The sequence below is a fragment of the Haemaphysalis longicornis genome, unplaced genomic scaffold (genome assembly GCF_048455015.1).
Source record: "Haemaphysalis longicornis isolate Haplotype H1 unplaced genomic scaffold, Haemaphysalis longicornis Haplotype H1 scaffold_4, whole genome shotgun sequence".
NCBI lineage: Eukaryota > Metazoa > Arthropoda > Arachnida > Ixodida > Ixodidae > Haemaphysalis > Haemaphysalis longicornis.
This window is the reverse complement of record NW_027526361.1, coordinates 22,049,234-22,068,497: the sequence shown is the minus strand read 5'-3', so window position 1 is coordinate 22,068,497 and position 19,264 is coordinate 22,049,234.

Here is a 19,264-nt window from a genome sequence, read left to right as displayed (position 1 = left end):
TGGGTGCGATAACCCATCTCCCATTGAGGGCGATGCAAATCATCACGTTAGCCTTTCAAGCTGGGATACCGCAGAAGCGGGAAGACCGGAGGGACTCAGGCAAGCGACGCCATTCACCTCACTAAATCCTTCGCGCGGAAACTTGCCTCGCCTAAATATTCATGCGGAGTATCGGCGCGCTCTTTCTTGAGAAAATCAGTCGACCTAGAAGGTCGGGGCTATCATTGTAACGTATCTTGGGCTCCAGCGCCGATGTGCCGCGCACGCGTAGTTCTCTGGCAGCAAGCGGCACATGTTCAAGATTGTTACTCCAACAGCTTATCTGTTAGAAGCAGAAAGACACACCCTCTTCCCAATGCTATATAGGCCTCCTGCGCTGCCCAGGGGGTGCTGCGCAAGCGGCTTCCGGGCAGTACTTCCGGGTAGTACAAAGCTGCGCGGGTCCCATAGGATCCCGTGTTGACAGAAGCAAAATGAGCTCGATGCTCTCGTTTGTTTTGCGACATGATCACCAGTCCATCCCCGACGGGTCTGATCTCTTCCGGCGATCAACTTGGCATTAGGGGAATAAGCTTTGCAGCGCTAAACACGTTTACAGCGCCGACGAACGTGCCGGGACCGTGACGGCGTCTGCTACTCGCAGGTTCACCGATCGATGGTCGTACGAAGTGAAATTTTAAGTAAAATTTCTAGTTTTAAACTAATACTCTAGGTGACAAGGACTTCTCAAAAACAGCCGATCAAAAAAGAAGCGTGACGCAATCGGCGATGATCGCGGTTTTTAAAAAGCCAGCGAGTCCAGCGGACCGCAGGCTCGCCTGCTGCGGTGCGCCGCTCTTTTGCGTACCTACACACTATGCGTGCACTTTCATTAAACAGTGCTCGTTTGCGTCGCCGTCACGAATACATGGTGCAGCGTTAGCTTGCCGTTTTGTTGCGTGTCTCAGTGACGAAATGCCGCGACCGTCAGAAGCGTGAAATCTGTTTTGCGATTCCGAAATTAGTGGCCGTAAAATAAAGTGGTCGGGCGAACTAAGAGGCCGCTCGCCTTCCTTGTTTGCTCTCACTTTACGTAATTACGCTCTTGCAGCAAACATTCCCAGTTCGCACTTAATAGCCTAGAATGAGGGTCAGCAACGGCCGAGTTCCATGCAGCCGACACGGCGGAGGGCTGCACGGCAAATCGGGGGGAGGGGGGCGGAGGAGGAGCGAGCTTTGAATGCACAGAGAAAAAATTCAGCGAATTTCTAATAATATGTGACAATAATCTGGCGAAGTATGAAGATGGGGGGGGGCAATTAAACTGGAGGACGCCAATTCTCTGTTCTTGTTTCGCTGCATGTCTAACTCCATTTGAAGTCAAAACTGGCGTGTCGGCGTTCAGATTCGGCGACCCCTGCACTAGGAAACCAACACAGTCAGTGATGATCGTACATAAATATTCGGGGCCCCGCGCCGTGTATGCGCCTGTGTTATGTTATGCTGTGTTATGTGATGTTATAGAAGTACACATCTTTGCAGGCAGCGGGCGTGTGATTTGGTGCGTGTTTTGCGTCCTTTAATAGCGCTTAATTTGTTTATTTAATTGGCGCTATTGCCCCACCTACTCGCTAGTATACATGTACCCTGCCGTTCGTAAATCGTGCGGCGTAAAACGTTACGCAAGAATCATTCAGTTTGCGAAAATACGAAACAAAATTTCCTCTCGTTTCAAAGGCGGTGCCAGGCCAGCAGTGTCAGCTGAGTCGGCTGCGCAATTCTTGCGTTCGCTTGCATGCTCCCGATGAAGCAACCTTTTGCAGTTACCTCAGGATGTAAGATGAGCAGCGTTCCGTGTTTATGCTACTCGTGAACTTTCCTTTGTCGACCACACGCAAGAAGAAAAAAATGGGCCCATCTCCCCGCGAGGGGGACTCGAGTAAATGCGTCGCATAGGGGGTGGGTGTATTGCGTTAACGTTTAGTGTTTGGGGGGTTGGTGCTATCACGTGTACACCACGCAGCTATCACGCCGCTAGCACGCCGCTAAGTCGCCAACGCACGCCGCTGACGACGTAGTTTGAATGAGTCAAGGATATAAGGCGCGTTCATAGCCTTTCATTCTGTGTCAGTTTTGTGGCGCAGTGGGAAGAGCATCATGTACCTCGCGTTCCGCCCACAGGTAGTGAATGCGTTGTATCAGCAGCTTCTTGACGTAGTTTGAATGAGTCAAGGATACAAGGCGCGTTCGAAGCCTTTGGATCTGTGTCGGTTTTGTGGCGCAGTGGGTAGAGCACCATGTACCTTGCGTTCCGCCCGCAGGGTCGTGGGATCGAAACAAGGCGCCGGTACCTGTTATTTCTTTTTATAGTGTAGGGGGAGGCTGGCTGCTGCGGACGCCGACGCACGGGTGACATCGTGAGTTATACAAATGCTCTGCATTTAAAATTACGCCCACATCCCCTCGCGGGAACCCTGGTGTGATGCGACGCTGAGGGGGTTCAAGCGCAAGCAGAGAGCAACCGTCGACCTAAAGGCCGCCGGAGAGCGGCACACCGGTTATATTCTAGGCACTATATATGCGCAGCGCGCCCGAAGGAGAGGAAACCGCGGAGAGAGAGAGCACTGCACATGCGCAGCACCGCGCGCAGCGCCGCCCACCGGCGGAGTGAGAGCGCGCTGGGCCGCAAACGCTCTCACCTGGGCACGCGCCGGCGCCAGTGCGTCTGCCGCGGCTATGACGCAACACAATCCAACACAATCCACTTTAATCCAATCCAATCCAAATCCAATCCAATCCAAGCCAAGCCAAGCCAATCCAATCGAATCCAATCCAATGCCCCTCGCGAGACAGTGTTCGCTATCGGAGAGGAGAGCGGGAGAGTGGCTGCGGACAACGGACGCACGCGGACACCAACGGACGCACGCAGGAAGGACAGGGCCGCCGACAAGAGATGCTCTGAGCGTCGCATCTAAAAAACTAACTGTCGTCAAACAATTAAACCACCCGACCTGGCGATACTGTCTCACGCCGCGACCACCGCGACAGCTCGCTCAAAAGAAAGCCGACAAATCGGCTTGTTTTACCGGATATTATTTTGTTTAGCCTCTGCAGCTACTTTAAGGGATATTTCATACAGTATGCAGTCATTTAAACACGCCACAAAGCGCCACAACCAACTTTCATTCTGGCTTGTAATTGAAAACACATGGAGGGCGGCGGGGGTCCTCTGCTTTTGTACTACCCAGAGGCGTCGGCCGCTAGGGGCGCTGCATATCGCCAAAACTCCAGCGCAGGAGGCCTATATGCAGTACGTGTGCAGTAAACGACGTTTTTTTCCTCCGCTGCACCGACGTGGCATGCCTGGCGCTATGCACGAAACGATACAATGATAAGCCCAGGCGAAATGTGCACCTGGGAACCACGGAGACGTGAACAAGAAAAAACAGAACTATAACACATTATTAGAGCGATATTTTTCACATCAGGTCAAATTATCTCATGGGCAAGTAAACGCAATAGGCCCGGTATAGTGAACCTCCATAGCTTACAAAAATTTATTGATTGATTGTGGGGTTTAACGCGCCGAAGCTACGCATGGGCTATTAGGCGCGCCGTATTGGATGGCTGCGCGTTAATTGTGACCACCTTGGGATGGTTAACGCGCGAGCTGAAATCTCGAAACACGAGCGTTTTTGCTTTTGCCTTCACCTGAAAAGTAGCCACCATGTCCGGTATCGAACCCGCGCCCTCGGGCTCAGCAGCATAACGCCTTAGCCCCTGAGCCATCGCGGCGGGTTGTTAACAGAGATAATTGGCTTGATTTGTTGGCTTTTACATCAGTTTATTGCAGCCTAGCGTGTGTTTGTACGCAGTTAAACACTGCTGACGCCGTATTTGGAAATGACAGTAGCTCCTTCAACGATAGTCATAACGGCTGTGGAGTTCCTGTCGTTCTCAATATTATCACCGCACAACAGCAAGGCGCAACTGAAACGCAAATGCCTTTGAGCAGCCTTGTTTTCCTTTGAGGGAAAACGCTAATTGTGCATGAAACATATGCTCCATTAGGGAAGCATTGGGGAAAATGCCTCAAGCTTGAGCTTTCTTCTGATAAAGTCACAAAATAATCTGCAGCCAATAAATGACGAAGACAAAGTTGCAAATTCCTCTGCTCCTCCTTGTAAACGTATCATAAAGACACAATACTGGTTCATTAAAAAAAGCTGCTGTCTTGTCCAAATAACTATTATACCGATTCTGACGCAGAGGGAGAGAAAGAGAGCAATAAACGTTTATTGCCTGAAAAGACTAGCTAGGACTTGGTCCTTGCCGACACGAGGTGGTAGGTCTCCTCAGTCCAGGAAACCTCTGGTGGTGGCTGCCGTCTTCGCCCGGTTCACCAGATTCTTCTGATGCTCCGGATCCTCGTAGACGAGCCTCGCACTTTTCAGCAATCGGTTGTATGCGTGCTTGCAATATCTTGTGGTGCGGAAGTCAGTGTTGATGGGGATGCTTGGCTATCATTCATTCGAAAGACTGCCTCGTTAGAATAACACTCACTTTTAACAAAATATTCACTCAGATAAGCTAGACATATAATTAGACAAAAAGAGAATGGCCATGCGACCCACTAGCTCATTTCCCGCACTAGAACCTATGACGGTTTATGCGCAGCCGTGTGATTGACAGAGGCGGCAAAAGCAAATCCAAGTTAGGCAGGGCTTCTAATCTTGCAGAGCGAGCTGTTACGCTTAAATGTAATGCATATTCATTTTATAGCTGTAAAAATAGTGGTATAAATAATGGAAGCCACAAACGCACACCTAAACATAATAAAAGCACGAGCGCGTACTGCACTCATTTATAGCTGCAAAACAATCCCGCGCGTTGAGCTTATACTGGCCAACTGGCATACGCGATATTTTCTTCTATGACTCTGTTTTCGGGCATACCCAATGTTTCACGAAGCGATTACTATCAAAGTTAACAAAAAGTAGCCAAAAACAGTGAGTGCGGACAGCGGTTCTGAGCAGTATCGTAGCGCCATCTAGAAGGAGTGGCAGTAAACAAGGCGTTTCGCCCACGGCCGCCGCGATCGGTTGCCGACGGCACGCCGCCGGCAGCCGATCGCGGAGGCCATGATTCGCCGTTCCCTGCAGCCCTAGTGAGCGCACTAATGTTTGCTTAACTTCCCTGGGTGCGCCATCGTATCCGCCATGGAACACATGATTTAACGGGAGAATCAAAATTTTGGCTTAAACTGTTTTATTTCTCAGTGAATAAAGCATGGTTCGCTGTCGAACTAGCGCTGGGAGCACCATAAAACACCAAATCTTTCGAATAAAACAACAAACTTGTATTCTGTCTTCATGACTCCTTTAACGAAAACAGAACTCACCACGCACTCTCCAGACCATTTCATATGACGTCCCAGGGATTTCTTATGCAATTGCTCCTCCCCCACCCAGTCGTTGCTGGTCTTGAGGGCGTGAGTTGGTCAGCTGGTCCTCCCACTGCTCCAGTGTTGGGTTTGGTTGGGGGGTTAATAAAAAACTGAAAAAAAAAAATAGCCAAATAGCGAACGGTGTGACGCCCTACATTTCCATAAAAATACAGGTTTGGCGGAAGTAACGCACTTAATCATTATAACAGCGCGAATTGAGATAATTTGTCGTACAGAATTTTGAAAAACCAAAAAATAAGAAAAACAGGAAAAAAAAATAGAGAAAATGGCGAAACGTGTAACGCCCTCCGTTTTCTCAAGATCCCACATCTGGCGGAAGTAGCACTAGTAATCATTATAATAGCGTAAATGGAGATAATTAGTTCGGCAGAATATCTAAAAACCAAAAAAATAAAAAAAAAATAAAAAAATAGAGAAAATATATAGAGAAAAAAATATAGAGAGTAACGCCCTGCATTTCCACAAAACTGCAGATATGGCGGAACTGACACTTTTAATCATTATAATAGCGTAATTTGAGATAATTGGTCGCACACACGTTTGAAAAACGAAGAAAAATTGTCTGCAGAAAACTCACAGTCTAGACAAGCGGCGTAAGAATTCTACGCATTAATAGAAAATCGATGCGAGCGACCACCTCTACGTAGGCCTAGCCAGTGGTGGGCTGCTACCTTGGACAACGGTCAGAGCATACCCACGCAATAGCATGGCGTCCAGTAAAAGTTGGTCGAGTCTGCCCATAGCTTTGAGATTATCAGATTTTTTCCCGTTGGTTGTCGGTGTTATAGACGCTGGCAGCCACAACGGACCGTAGCTGTCGTGCTCACGATGGCATTTGTATTACATGGCAATACACTTGACGGAATTCGAAATTGAAACTAAACTTAACGCCTGTGCTAGTTAGGCAGCAGGTTTATAACGTCTGCCGGCTGAGGTTTGCACGAGGTCGTGGGTTCGATTCCCGGCCCCGGCGGCCGCTTTTCTGGTGGTGGCGATCGAGCAAAAACACCCGTGTGTTCGAGATTTCGGTGCACGTTAAAGATCCCCAGGTGGTCAAAATTAATCCGGAGCCCTCCACTACGGCGCGCTTCATCACCTGCGTTGCGTCGGCGCGTTAAACACTGCAATCAATCAATCAATCAATCAATCAATCAATCAATCAATCAATCAATCAATCAATCAATCAATCAATCAATCAATCAATCAATCAATCAATCAATCAATCAATCAATCAATCAATCAATCAATCAATCGATCAATCAATCAATCAATCAATGAAATTCCAGCTGAAGTTTGTGTCATTTTAAAATGACGTACTCAGTGGAAGTTTTAACGCCCGTCTATGGGAAATAAAACATAACTTACGGGTTTTTTTTTTTTAGAAAAGGGCTTGGACCAGGTTTTTAAACTGTTTGATCATGTAAGATTTGTTACATGTCTAATAGTAGAGCTGGAATAAAATGAATGGTGCTGCAGTGCCTGTTTTTGTGTTTGTGACATTTTATTCATTAACAAACAACTTCAGCCGCCGGAATCGCGTCGGTAATCAGAGCATTGTAACACGCTGACAAGGAACAGCTAGATTTTACACTTTGTCCCTTTAAATCATCAAAGTAAAAAAATCATGGCAGTCACAAAAAAAAAAAAAACGGGTTAAGAAAAGGCAGGGTTTGTTTGAATCGTGGCCTAGCGGTTAGATGCCGTTTCCAAAACATTCGCAGAGTCGAACTCCCGAGTCTGCGCGCAAAGCCTTTGTCCTAACTAGACGCGCCTACACAATGCAAACATAAAAAAGAAATCTGCATTTCTGAGTGCTAAAAGAACGATCTGTCGCTTTTCACCATTGTGAAAACAAGCTGAAACAACTGCCACGGCCAATCCTCTAATTTTCCAGCGTCTGCTCAAGAGTCATTTGAGAAGGGAACTCGGTCACCCGTCGCCCTTTCTGTATTTCCCGTCAAATTCGCCGCGCTTTCGCGCCCCACGTCCTTTTGTCCACCTAATGACTTTTTCTCTTTCGGGAGGCTGGGGGAGTAGCTCCGCTCGCAATGTTTCACTGCCGCGTGTGCCTACAGGCTTTAGGCCAGCGCCGCTGCTCCCATTCGACGCTTTTATCGCCATTTGGAGACCTGTTCCCGGCGGACCGTCTTTTTCAATGGCTTTGCGAGTTGGCCCAAAATCGCATTTCTCTGAATTGATGAAGAATGAAGGGTTTTCCTTCTGCCGCGACCCCATTTTAATTCTTTGTCCCCCGCTCAACCCGACCCGTTGGCCCGAAGCGTCTAGCGGGGGTAGGACCGTTTTCGCGACGTCGGCGGCGAGCGGTGCTGTTAGCCCTCCGTTGCGCCGGTCGCACGAATGCACGAACGCACGCACGCACACGCGCGCGCTCACTCGGGGCACCGCGGTGAAGGCGGCGGGAGGAGGAGCGGGAGGGTGAGACGGAAGAAGACGGCAGATGAGGGCGCACGAAGGTGGCTTAAAAAGCCTCGCTTTAGCCTATTGATTTACGACTTCAAACGTGTCGCCGGCATTCAATCAGATTATGTGTCGCTTCATTCCCGACTCCACCGAGCTCGCTTTTTTATTGAAGCGGTTTCTTCTTAACGAAGTTTTAGTTTATCTTCCCACGACCTCGAGAAACGTTCGCTCACTCGTTTTTTTTTCTTGTTATTACATGGCCTAAATAACGGTTACCGTTTTTTTTCTGTGTGTTTGTGTGCTCTGTGGATGCGCTCCTAGAAAAAGGAACCTATAAGTTTGGTGTTTTATTTTCAGACTAATTCTATAGGCCACCGGTTTCTTTCGCTTCAATCGAGTAACGCTTGCGCTTCTCTTAAAGTGGTGCAAACAGGTAATAAGGCCGCCGCGACTCCACTCCAACCCTCCACTCAGAGCTTCTAGCTTCTATAGAAATGCATAAGCTCACACATATGCGTACTGCACATCTGTATTAGTCCCTCCATCCTAGCTCGGGCATTCGGAGGTAACTTTCTCTCGCTTGTTCACGGTTCACTTTTCCGGAGAATGTTTCTCTCAAGCGTGCAGTGTTACCTGTGGAAGATTATAGTAATGGAGAATAAAAAATTAAAACAGGGTAAATTAATGAGAGTTACGTCCGGGAACATAGTGCGTATTCCACAAAAGACAGCACTCCACTAAGTTGGGACCACGATTTACGCAATCCCGTTGATGTGAAGACTCATCACTCCAGTTTTTACTTTGTGTGGAGAACACGCTCGGCACGTTACAAACAGCTATAATTCCACTCGGTGGTTAAAAATGATTCCTTTGTATAAATATTTGTACAGAAAAAAAAACCACGGACATAAATACGCTCAGAAAAAAGATAGAAATGAATCAACTGCAAACCATAAAAACATAACTATAGGTATGCTAAAAAAAAGTAAACGTCATTATAAACCATTATTAGTAATGACAATTTTTGTAGGTTTCGGCGAATTTGTTGTAACAGGCTCAAAAACCCATACAACGGAGTGATTCGCGCACTCGAGGTTGTGACAGGTGGCTAGTTTCGTTTGAACGAACTGGATATCTTCTGCACTCTGTAATATGTACTGTCCCTTCTCTGCTAAACAAATGGGAAATTGTAAACACAAATCTAAGTGGCGGCACCAGAAAATATATGAGAGAATTGTTTCTAAAAAATTTTTAACACACACTGTTGTTTTATATATATGTTGATGAAAACTCTCGTTAGTTTCTGTTTTTTGCCTTTTCGTGTTTATGGTGTCACTGTATGGAGATATCTAGATATTTATGACTGCCTTTTTTTGCTCCTGTGTTACTGCAATTACTACGTTTCGTTGTTATAGTGCGCATAACAGTGTATATTTTTCCTCGCCTACTGCTGAATCCAAACAACTCTGTATAATGGAAAAAAAAAGAAACAGAACACCGCTACTGTATACGCTGTTAGTGAGGGGCCTCAGGCACCTTTCAAGTAGTCTTTATGGTCACTTTTCGCCTGGGAGACCCCCAAATTTGTGTTAGAAATAAATATTGAATTGAATTGAATTGGATTGAATTGAATTGAATGAGTTGTATCCGGGCTTGCCCTGCAACCACAGTCGCGAGGTTTCGTTCAAAGACTGACTGACTTTTAGAGACGATAGACTTTCTTGGGCTACTTAAACCCGAACATTTTGGTCTGTCTGCCTGCCTGTCAGTCTGTCTGCCTGCCTGCCTGTCAGTCTGTCTGCCTGCGTGTCTGTCTGTCTGTCTGTCTGTCTGTCTGTCTGTCTGTCTGTCTGTCTGTCTGTCTGTCTGTCTGTCTGTCTGTCTGTCTGTCTGTCTGTCTGTCTGTGTCTGTCCGTCCGTCCGTCTGTAGATTCAGCCACCCGGCGAAAAGTTCAAAGAAATCTTGAACGAAGAGTTTATATAGGCAAAACATTTCAAAATTACTAAATCTGGTACCATACTTCATATTTGTCAACATTGTTGAGCAAGAAAAAAAAACATTAGGCATATTTCTCTTCCCCTTGCGTGAAACCTCTCCCGTGGTTATAGTGGGAGGAGCGAGACGGAAAAGGAACAGCCTCAGAGGGGGACAGAAGAGAGACATTTGCGTTGCAGAGGAGGCAGGACGTTATCGTCTTTCGACGACATTCGCAGCGAAGTGGACAGATACGGCTCAAATGTCTTGTTTTAATTAATACATCATACTTTCTGTAGCTCTTCCGGCTTTTGCTCAAAGACAAGGGTAAACTTTATTTGCTTGTTCAGAAAGCTGGAATTCCTCTCAGGCATTGTCCGTCCATTATTTTTGGATTAACTCGCTGCAGCGCGAGATTACACGCAAAGTTTTTTTCCGTGTTTATTTCGTTTTAACTGTTATAGAACGTCATTTCTGGCTGGAATAGGGCTTAGTGCGTTACCAAAGGCTAGTTCTTTCAAATTAAACAAGGTTTATTTGCCTTCGTGGCCCCTGTAAAGGGTGCTCCACATCACGTACACAAATGCTGCGGTGAAGGGAGCAGAACAGAGTTGTCAGCGGGGAAACTATTACGTATCGGTCTGGCAGTTCTAATGACACATCATAAATGTTGTATTTATATTTAGGAAGGATTTATGCCGGAGGAGTGTGAAGCGACAAGGAAGTTAACGTTAAAGGCCCCCTGCAGCACTTTTAACAGCAGAGCTGTTTAAGCTTTCAGTTCCGCCGTCGAGCGTTACCAGGAAACTCCGTCGTGCTCGTCGTCCAGGCTAGCGCGTTGGCTTGCACCACGTGAGCAACTCGAAAAATGCGAAAATACCTTGCGCACGTGAGCGTGCGCCACTTGATGAGCGCCCGGCGTCGGCCAGCTCGACCTTCGAAAACAGTCTGCGCAGTTTTTCTGGCGCGATCTCTCGCGTGCTGCTCTCCTAGCCAGTCCACGTGCGTTCTCGCCTGAAGGGGGGGGGGGAGCACAGACTCCGAGTTCTCGAAGCCGGTTGCAGCGAGTTCTAGCTCGTGCTAACGCGATCCACTTTGGGAGATTGTGAAAGCCTGCGTACAAAATATTCCGGGCCTGCCGGTCACGGAGAACTTTCAGCGGTAAGTTTGGAAATACATGTGAGGTGCAACAGCCAGGTCTCCGGCGAAGAGATGGTGTCCGCCAGATCCTCGGTAAGTATTCAAAATGCGTAGGCTTCCCTACAGTATTTTTGTGAAGCTCTTACGAAGACTCAACAGTCTAAAGCTACGTTCCAGCAGCGGTCCCGTACACGCGCATCGCACAGCAGGAAATAAAGCGGCTGTCCCCTATTTATTTCGTTGTTGTTGACTTGCATCAGATGAATGTTTCTTTCTGTGCACAACGCTTTAATTTTTCTTCGCCGTCACGAACGTTTTGTTAGGAGACTAGGGAATGTTTGGGATGCCCACAAATTTTGTGTGGACAATTTCTTCAGGTTGTGTGGCAAACATATTCTGCTTCAAAAATCAGCTTTCGTTATGGCTGCGTGCAATTGATGGTGCATGTTCACAGTGTGCGTTGTTTATTCACATGCAAATACAGCCAGAAGGTTTGGGCTATGCCACCGACATCGCACCCCGAACAACGTTGCCCAGAGTACTCAAAGGCGGCTTTCGTGCTCCAAATTTTTATCGTGACCATCGTTATCATACCGGAATGACTCTGAACCCGAACAATTATGACATGATTACGGTGTTGAAGGCTCGATATACTCGCTAACGAACGCAATAGGCGCCGTGCAGTGAACAGAGGGCGACACTGAGCCGCGACACCCAGCGCCGCCATCGGGAAATAAAAAAAACACTGGGTCGGCCACGGCTTGCCAGCGTGCTCGGGTTTCGGTTGCGCTCCTGCTTGGCGGCACCGGATGAAATGTAGTATACGCAATATTTAAGTTTTATACTAATTAAAACATATTACAGTATTTCTGCCGCACCGGGTTAGGAATAGACTGAAGGACTGAACTGTTGACTGCGCGTACGGATGAGGATGGCAAGTGATATTGACTTTGCCATGCATTGCCAGAACGCAGGTGGAGCCTTTCGTGCGCACGTTTCACGTTTCCACATAGTTTTTTCAGTGAATTTGTGTTTCCGCTAGAAAGCACAAAGTAATTAGCTGTTCACAGCATTGGAAAGAAGCCGTTTTGTTCGCATACTTGAAATCGGACCGCCGTGGTTTCGCGAGTACGGTGCCCGTCTCACAGGATCAATTGTTTGGATGTAGTGCGGTGTGTACGCTGCGATACGTGCTAGTAGCATTGACTTCAAAGCAAGTATAATTACCTTAAATACGGGGACTCCAGTGTGGATCATGCGGCTGGGAAGCATCGAGATCTGCGCACCTACTGGCTGAGATTTTCGATTGGTTGTGCGGTTCAACTCCCCGACGCCAAACAGGCGTTGCGGTGCGCCGTAGTGGAGGGATCGGGATTAATTTTGACCACCTGGGGATCTTTCACGTGGCCAGAATCTCGAACACACGGGCGTTTTCGCTTTCCGCCTCTATCGGAAAAGTGGCCGCTGCGGCCGGGAAACGAACCTGACGACGACTTTCAATTTCACGGCTTGAATTATCGCCAAACATTCCCAGAATGCGACTTGCTCCTCGCCCCTGACAGTTCGTTTCCGCTGGTGCCAGTGCGTCCCACCCCGAGAAGACGGAGCGAGCACGTTTTCTTGCTCCGTGCACCAAGTCAATTATCGACTCAAGACCGAAAGACTGCAACCTTTGTGCCCCCGTCTCCTTTTCCGTGAATACATTCACAATGTACACGGGCTTCGCTTCAAGCCCACCAGGAAATGCCCGTGAACGATTTAAGACAACCTCTTCCTTTTTATGGGGTAAGCATGACCTCTAAATATTAGAATCATCATAAACTCCATTTATTTTTATTGTTTTTTGAAGTTGCTCTTTGTGAGCCCCGTTAAAACGACAGTTGAGTGTTACGTGCCGCATGAAGTTTCATTATAAACGCCGCGTAAGACACATGCACGAAGCAGAAAAACCAACCTTCATGCAAATACTGCCAATGCGCGCGGTATTCGCTAAGAGGGGAAATTTATTGTAAGTTCACGAGTATTAACAGCTGGCAAACCGATGTACTTCACTTTGACGGCAGCATGTAATCTGCTTGTTAGACATCGCCGTTGTATTTTCTAAAAAAATTCACGGAAACATGTGCCGCCTGTGAGGCTGTGACCAGCCTTCCCAACTCGGACGATTCAAGGCAGCGAAGGCGGTAGCTTTCCTTCTGCGCTTTGTTTCTTTTTAAAGCCTCTCGGTCGATAACACTCTATCCTGTCGCCGTTGCAGCGAATTCCGCAAACTTGAGCCACTTAAGCGCACCTAACCGCTTGCTAGACGCCTTTGCAAGGGCGCGTGCACAGTGCGTCTCTTCACGCTCCGCACAGGACCGGCTTTCCAAGGAATGGGACGACGCCGGCAATGTGTATTTCGTAGACGGTATCCAAAACTATACTCGAAGTCATGCCTTGATCTAGTGGATGCCATTTTCAGTCTATTATTATGATAAAAAGTTACGAACACACAAAATCTGGCGCGGACAAGCATCAGACGTCTACCGAGCGCAAAGAAACATCAGGGAGAGCGAGCCCGAGTGAAGCAGATGACAAATGCGAAAATGCCTAAGCCGACGTCACGGAGGCGCGCTTCGTAGCGCCGCCCGTGGTCGCGCTCAGCGCCAATAAATAGAGTTACCCAAGCGTTGTAACCCATTCCTGTTTAAGCAGCGAATCCATGCTGTCACTCTGCTCGAGTCCTGTACTGTTACATCACCCGTCGGGGCATTGTTCTGTGGCTTCGGCTCACCTCTCGCTATGAAGTAAACAGTTACCTTAGCCTACGGCTTCTGGACTTCTTCACGGCTGCAACAGCGGCTGGCCGCTCGCTTCACCACGCTACCACTCGTATGCCGGAGGCGGCGGAGCTTGGCTCGGGTCGGCCAACACGGTCGCAACAAAGTGTAGTAGCTGCCGACAACACCAGCATGCCATCAAACTATATATGCGCTTGCGATGAGGTTGCTCCTTCTTCTGTGTTGTAGTGTTTGATGCAGCCCTGAGTCTGTCCAGATATTCCACCAGTAAATAAAAAACGTGACCTCCCAATACCGGCCGTGCAGCAACTACCTTTGACGTACCTGCACGAGACATGCAGTGACTGAACCCATATATACACCGATGGCTCGGTAACATCGTCTGGCTCTGCCGGCGCTGTTATTATACCGCGAGTGTCACTGTCCAGCACATTCGACGTAAGCAATCCCATACCTCCACGGCTACAGAACTTACGGCCATCCGTAGCGCTCTTCACACCATCGATCAAAGTTCACGCCGGAGATGGGCGATCTTCAAAGATTCGAAGCCTGCACTTCAGTCACTCCTGTCAGCCCTGTACCAGGGATCTCCTAAACAGCTACTGAGAGAAATAAGAATGGTGTACGACCGTGCTGCCCAGGCGGGTCATGATATCACCCTGCAGTGGTTTCGCAGTCAATGCAGCATCGACGGAAACGCAAGTACGGAAACTGCCACCCGTTTGGCGCACCAAACAGAGACGACTGTATACATTCCACTATCTAGGACGGACGCAGCTAGGGCCCTCCGAATACTTTCCCAGGAGCAACGCTCTCTCAATGGCCTACAGAAGAATTTCTCTGTGGACGTATTGGTGCCCTGATCCCTACCTGCATCGTCCCCTTCCACTAAGCCTCCCACGATTTGACACAACTCTACTTTGCCGTCTCTGGATAGGGGTGCCATTCCCAAATGCTTACTCGCACTTGAGAGGAATGGCAGCAATGAAGAGTGTGAAACGAGCGGCACGCCAGAGACGATACGCCACGTTTTGTGCGAGTGCTCACGCTACTCGCCTGAAAAAAAGAAGCTGTCGACATCGTCAAGTAACCTGGACTCTCGGCGGCCATTTTCGAAGGAGAAGATTCTATGTCACTGGCCTTTTGTGTCATCAGCTCACAATGCGACTAAGGAACACTTACGCTTCCTACGGGCGACAAACACCAGACTATAGACTGAAAGACTCCAGGGACGAGCACTGAACTTGAACGTTTAGTGCTCCATCGCTGGGAATACCTCTCTGCTCCAACTTTTCGTCATTCCTTGTTTTGTCTTTCTTGCCTATTTTCTCTTTCCCACGTGCAGGAAAGCAAACTAGGGTCTAGCCAGGTTAACTTCTCTACCATTACCGTCAGCCATACAGTTTCAACGGTACGAAAAAAGGAAAAAAAAAGACTGCCTAAAGGCCCTCACTCCAACCGTCTTTTTATCCCCTCTGCCGCCGCTCCCAAGATAAGCCGAAATTATCATAAATAAATATTTTGCCAATGCTAGCTTAACCCCAGCGATATTTCGTAAATGATACACCCCATCTCGGCTTCCTCGATGTCCCTTCTGCGCCTCCCTCACACTCGCCAATCTCCAGCACCTAATTTGACACTGTTCGAAATTTACGGCTACAGAACTTTGGCCTCCTCCAAATAAATCCTCCTCATACATCGACCCTCGTACACTGGGACCCGTTTACGCTGACTTTAACTGCGCACTACTCTCTGGAAGGTGGTCTAGCGCGAGCACTTTATAGCCGTGAGCCTGCTCTCCTCACCCCACGCGGCCTCTCCCGCCTTCTCAAGGAGCCAACCAGCTTCGGTTTGAACTGTCCGTTTTTAAGATGTCCCAAGCCACAAACACCCCACTTTCTACTCCCGCTACCCCCACTTGACCTAGCGTGTTCCTGCTGCAATAAAGGCTCTCTCTGTCGCTCCCCTCCACATCCTTCCTTCTTTCCTTTTGCTGCGAACCCGAACCGCTGAATAGAGACCATCGAGGTCAAAAATTTTGAACACTATGTGGTTCTCTTTATAACTAACCTTTCGTAATGTGCGCCAAAAAACACGGGAGCGCTGAGGCATGAATGTCAGGTTTTCTGCATCCACGGCTGTCATTGGGAGATTACGCATATTCCACTCCATTCCCAAAGCGAGCCAGAAATATGCGCTGGAAAGGTTGTAGAGCGTTTTGCAAGCAAGGTTGTGTTCATGAAACAAAGGCATAGGCCAGACTTCCAACCCATACTGTGACAACTGTGGCTCACCCGAAACCATCGAACATATACTACTAGAGTGCTCTGCTTATGCTGAATCAAGGGCCCGTTTACAGCAAAGAATTGAATGTCTCCAACCTGGACCAATAACACTAAGATTGATGCTTGGACCATTCCACTCACCATCCTCCCAGCGCAAAGCCCTGTCTGCATTATTTGAGTACCTCGAGGACATTGGCGTCGCTACAACACTGTAGCCATCTCCATAGCATGTGCAGTCAAGTTTTTTACTCAGCGCCCTTAAACGGGACTCTATTCATTTTTAATTTTTATTCTTTTTTTTATTCTTATCTTTTGCCTCCTACTCTTCTTCTTCCCCCTTCTTCCTTTTTTTACCTTCTCCCCCCTTCCCCGCAGAGTAGCATGTCAGCGAATTCATGCTGGCAAACCTCTCTGTTTTCTCTGTAATAAAGAGTCTCTCTCTCTCTGAAACAAAGCCAACTTTATAGAATAGCATATGATGCGACCACAAAACAAGCTGTACAATGACATTCCAGTTCAAACATTCGCCCGCGTTGTTGGTCGTAAACATCATACTGCGAAGCGTTTAGTCTTCTACTGGCAAAGAAGCTAAATGCAAAATGAACAGCCTTTTAACAGGAATTAATGCCTCAGTGTCAAAATATTTCCCCGGGAAAATGGTTTCCGGAGTTTACACGACGCGTTCAGCAGTGATTGATATAATTTTATTTTCACTTCCTTGCCTCTATCATCGCTAGTTGTGTGTAAATGTCGACTTATATGTGGTAAAAGAAATTTCTTTTGCTCGAGAAAACACAAGTTAGGAAATACTCGAAAAAAAACCAGTGATCGCCTAGGCATCCTTGGCTGCAGTAATTGCTTGTAAGTCCAGCCTGCCCGGGAAATTGCTCGCAGTGTCAGCATGACGCTCGTGTCTTTCTTCGGGCTATGTGAGCCGTCTCACATGGGCTCGTTTCGGCGTGCTGCTCGTCAGGCGCCAATTGATCTCGAGCTGACGGCCGTCCCCTTTCGGAAATCCTCAGCGCCGGCGGTGAAAGCGAGTGCAGTTGTTTATGTTGCTCCTTTATTCCAGCCCGAGTCGGTCGAAATTAGAAGGGCCGGTCCCAAGATGCAGAGGCACCATGTGTCCGGGGCGTCGGCGCACTGCTATATCCCCGGCGCACATATTGCTGTCGGATTCCAGAGCGCGGGCGGCGGCACTGGTGGTCGACTACGACGACTACACGTCGGCCGAGGACGATGTGGAGCGAAGCGGAGGGAATCTCGGCTTAGGCACAAAGGACGTTTCTCCAGCTGCTGGCCAGCTCCGTCTGAAAGTCCGAACAGCAACAAGGACGAAGCCAGCCGAGAAAAATAAAAATCGGAGCGGCGAGTTGACGGCGGTGGCTCCCGCGTATATAGGGAGCCGTGCTTCGGCGCGGCGTTCTCAATAAGCGTTTTGGCGGCTTGCGCCGAGGCCCTCCCGTGGCTGCCAATCGGCGCGGCCGTTTGTTACGCAGGCACCCGTGGGAAATCACGCTGAAAGCGCTGGATTACCAGACCTCCAATTAACCGGAACCTGCGGAACTCACGCACCTTCTCCGCTCGTCTTTTTCTCGATGCACAATGCGCGCGTGGTTTCTTTGCTTTCGCAGCGTCAAGGTCAGAAGAAGGAAGTAGTGAGAATTCCAAGAAAGGTTGAACTGTCATAGAAAATGAAAGGTGTCTTGCCGGCGAATCAAACGGGAGAAAGTAGTCGCATGCAAAGCATATCCGTCGTTCCTTCATAAATACCAGTTATTTATAACGAACTGCTGAGCACAAGGTCGCGGGCTCGATTACTGACCACGTGACTCCCTTCCTCACGCACACAATAAACAGAAATATCTGTGTGTGCAAGATTTCGGCTTACGGTGAATATTTTCTGGGAGTACAAATTATTCACGTTTTGCCAGTATGAACTCATACAAGACAAATGAATGAAATAAAGGCAAGAAAAGCTTCGAGACCAGCATTTATAGTTTCACATCGTGTTAACTTAAACATTCTGGGATGAAATAACGCGCGCCTCAATTTCATACATCCAGGTGATTTGGTACGACAGCTCCCTGTGGCGCTTCGCCGAAATTCAATACGCACACAGAAAATTCCGGTACATAGAAAGCAACGCACGACCTCGCTGACCAAGTCAGCGGCTTTCAGGCAGCACCACACCGTCGCCCCTGCGAAATCAGTGGGAGAGAGAGAGAGAGACAAACATTTATTTTAGTAATGAGCAGGAGGATGTTCTTAGGGCCTCCACCCAGTGAGAGGCATCCTTATTCCAAGATGCCTTGGAGCTGGCTGGCCGTCCGGGCCCGTTCCACCAGTCGGCGCTGGTCCGAGAGCTCGGAGCTGGTCAGCTGCTCCACCCACTGCTCATAGGTAGGGTTGGGATTTGGGGTTAGAGTGGGAGTCCATTGGCACTCCCATACCACGTGGTATAGAGTGCCAGCAACAGGGCAAAAGTTACAGGTGGCAGGGTATTGGGTGGGGTACATAGCGTTCAGTAGGGTGTTATGGGGATACGAATTGGTTTGGAGGCGCCGGAAAGTGGTTTCTTCGTCGCGTGTTAATTGTGCATGAGGTGGCGGGAAGCGACGGCGGTCGTTTTTGTAGTGGGATAAGATTTCGGTGTATGTATGGATTGGTGCTGGCTTTGAGGCGCTTCGATCGTTGTTTTCTCCCTCTGAGGTAACGGCCCGGTGTGTAGGAGCACGGGGAGAAAACCTCTTATTATTGAGTATCTCTCATCCGTTCTCCGCAGACGCGATGCTCTAGCACGTACCCCTCATGGCGTCCACCTTTGTCTGCCGCGTCTGGGAGCTCGACCAGAACGGGTGCTTTCGCCCTTCCATAGCCCCCGCAGCACGGCTCCGCACACTCCGCACTACCGTAGAGGTTCGTAAAGTTTTTTAAAGCAAAGCTTTACTACTTTCGTTCAGCGATTTCGTGGAGGATGCGCAAGGTCACCTTTTGACAGGAGACACACCCCCGGCGACACACCCCTCGAAGCGCATCGCGTGATTCGCCGGGCCCGCTGTTGGCGCCTGCGGGCGCCGACAGCGGTCGCCGCCGCCGCTGTGGCCGAGGCAGCAAACCACCCCGCAGCCTCCCATGCATGCGGCGCTGGGTCGTTTCGGGCAACGTGACTCGTCTCGCGCCCGGAGAAGAGGAACGGTGCGTTCGCCGTGCATGA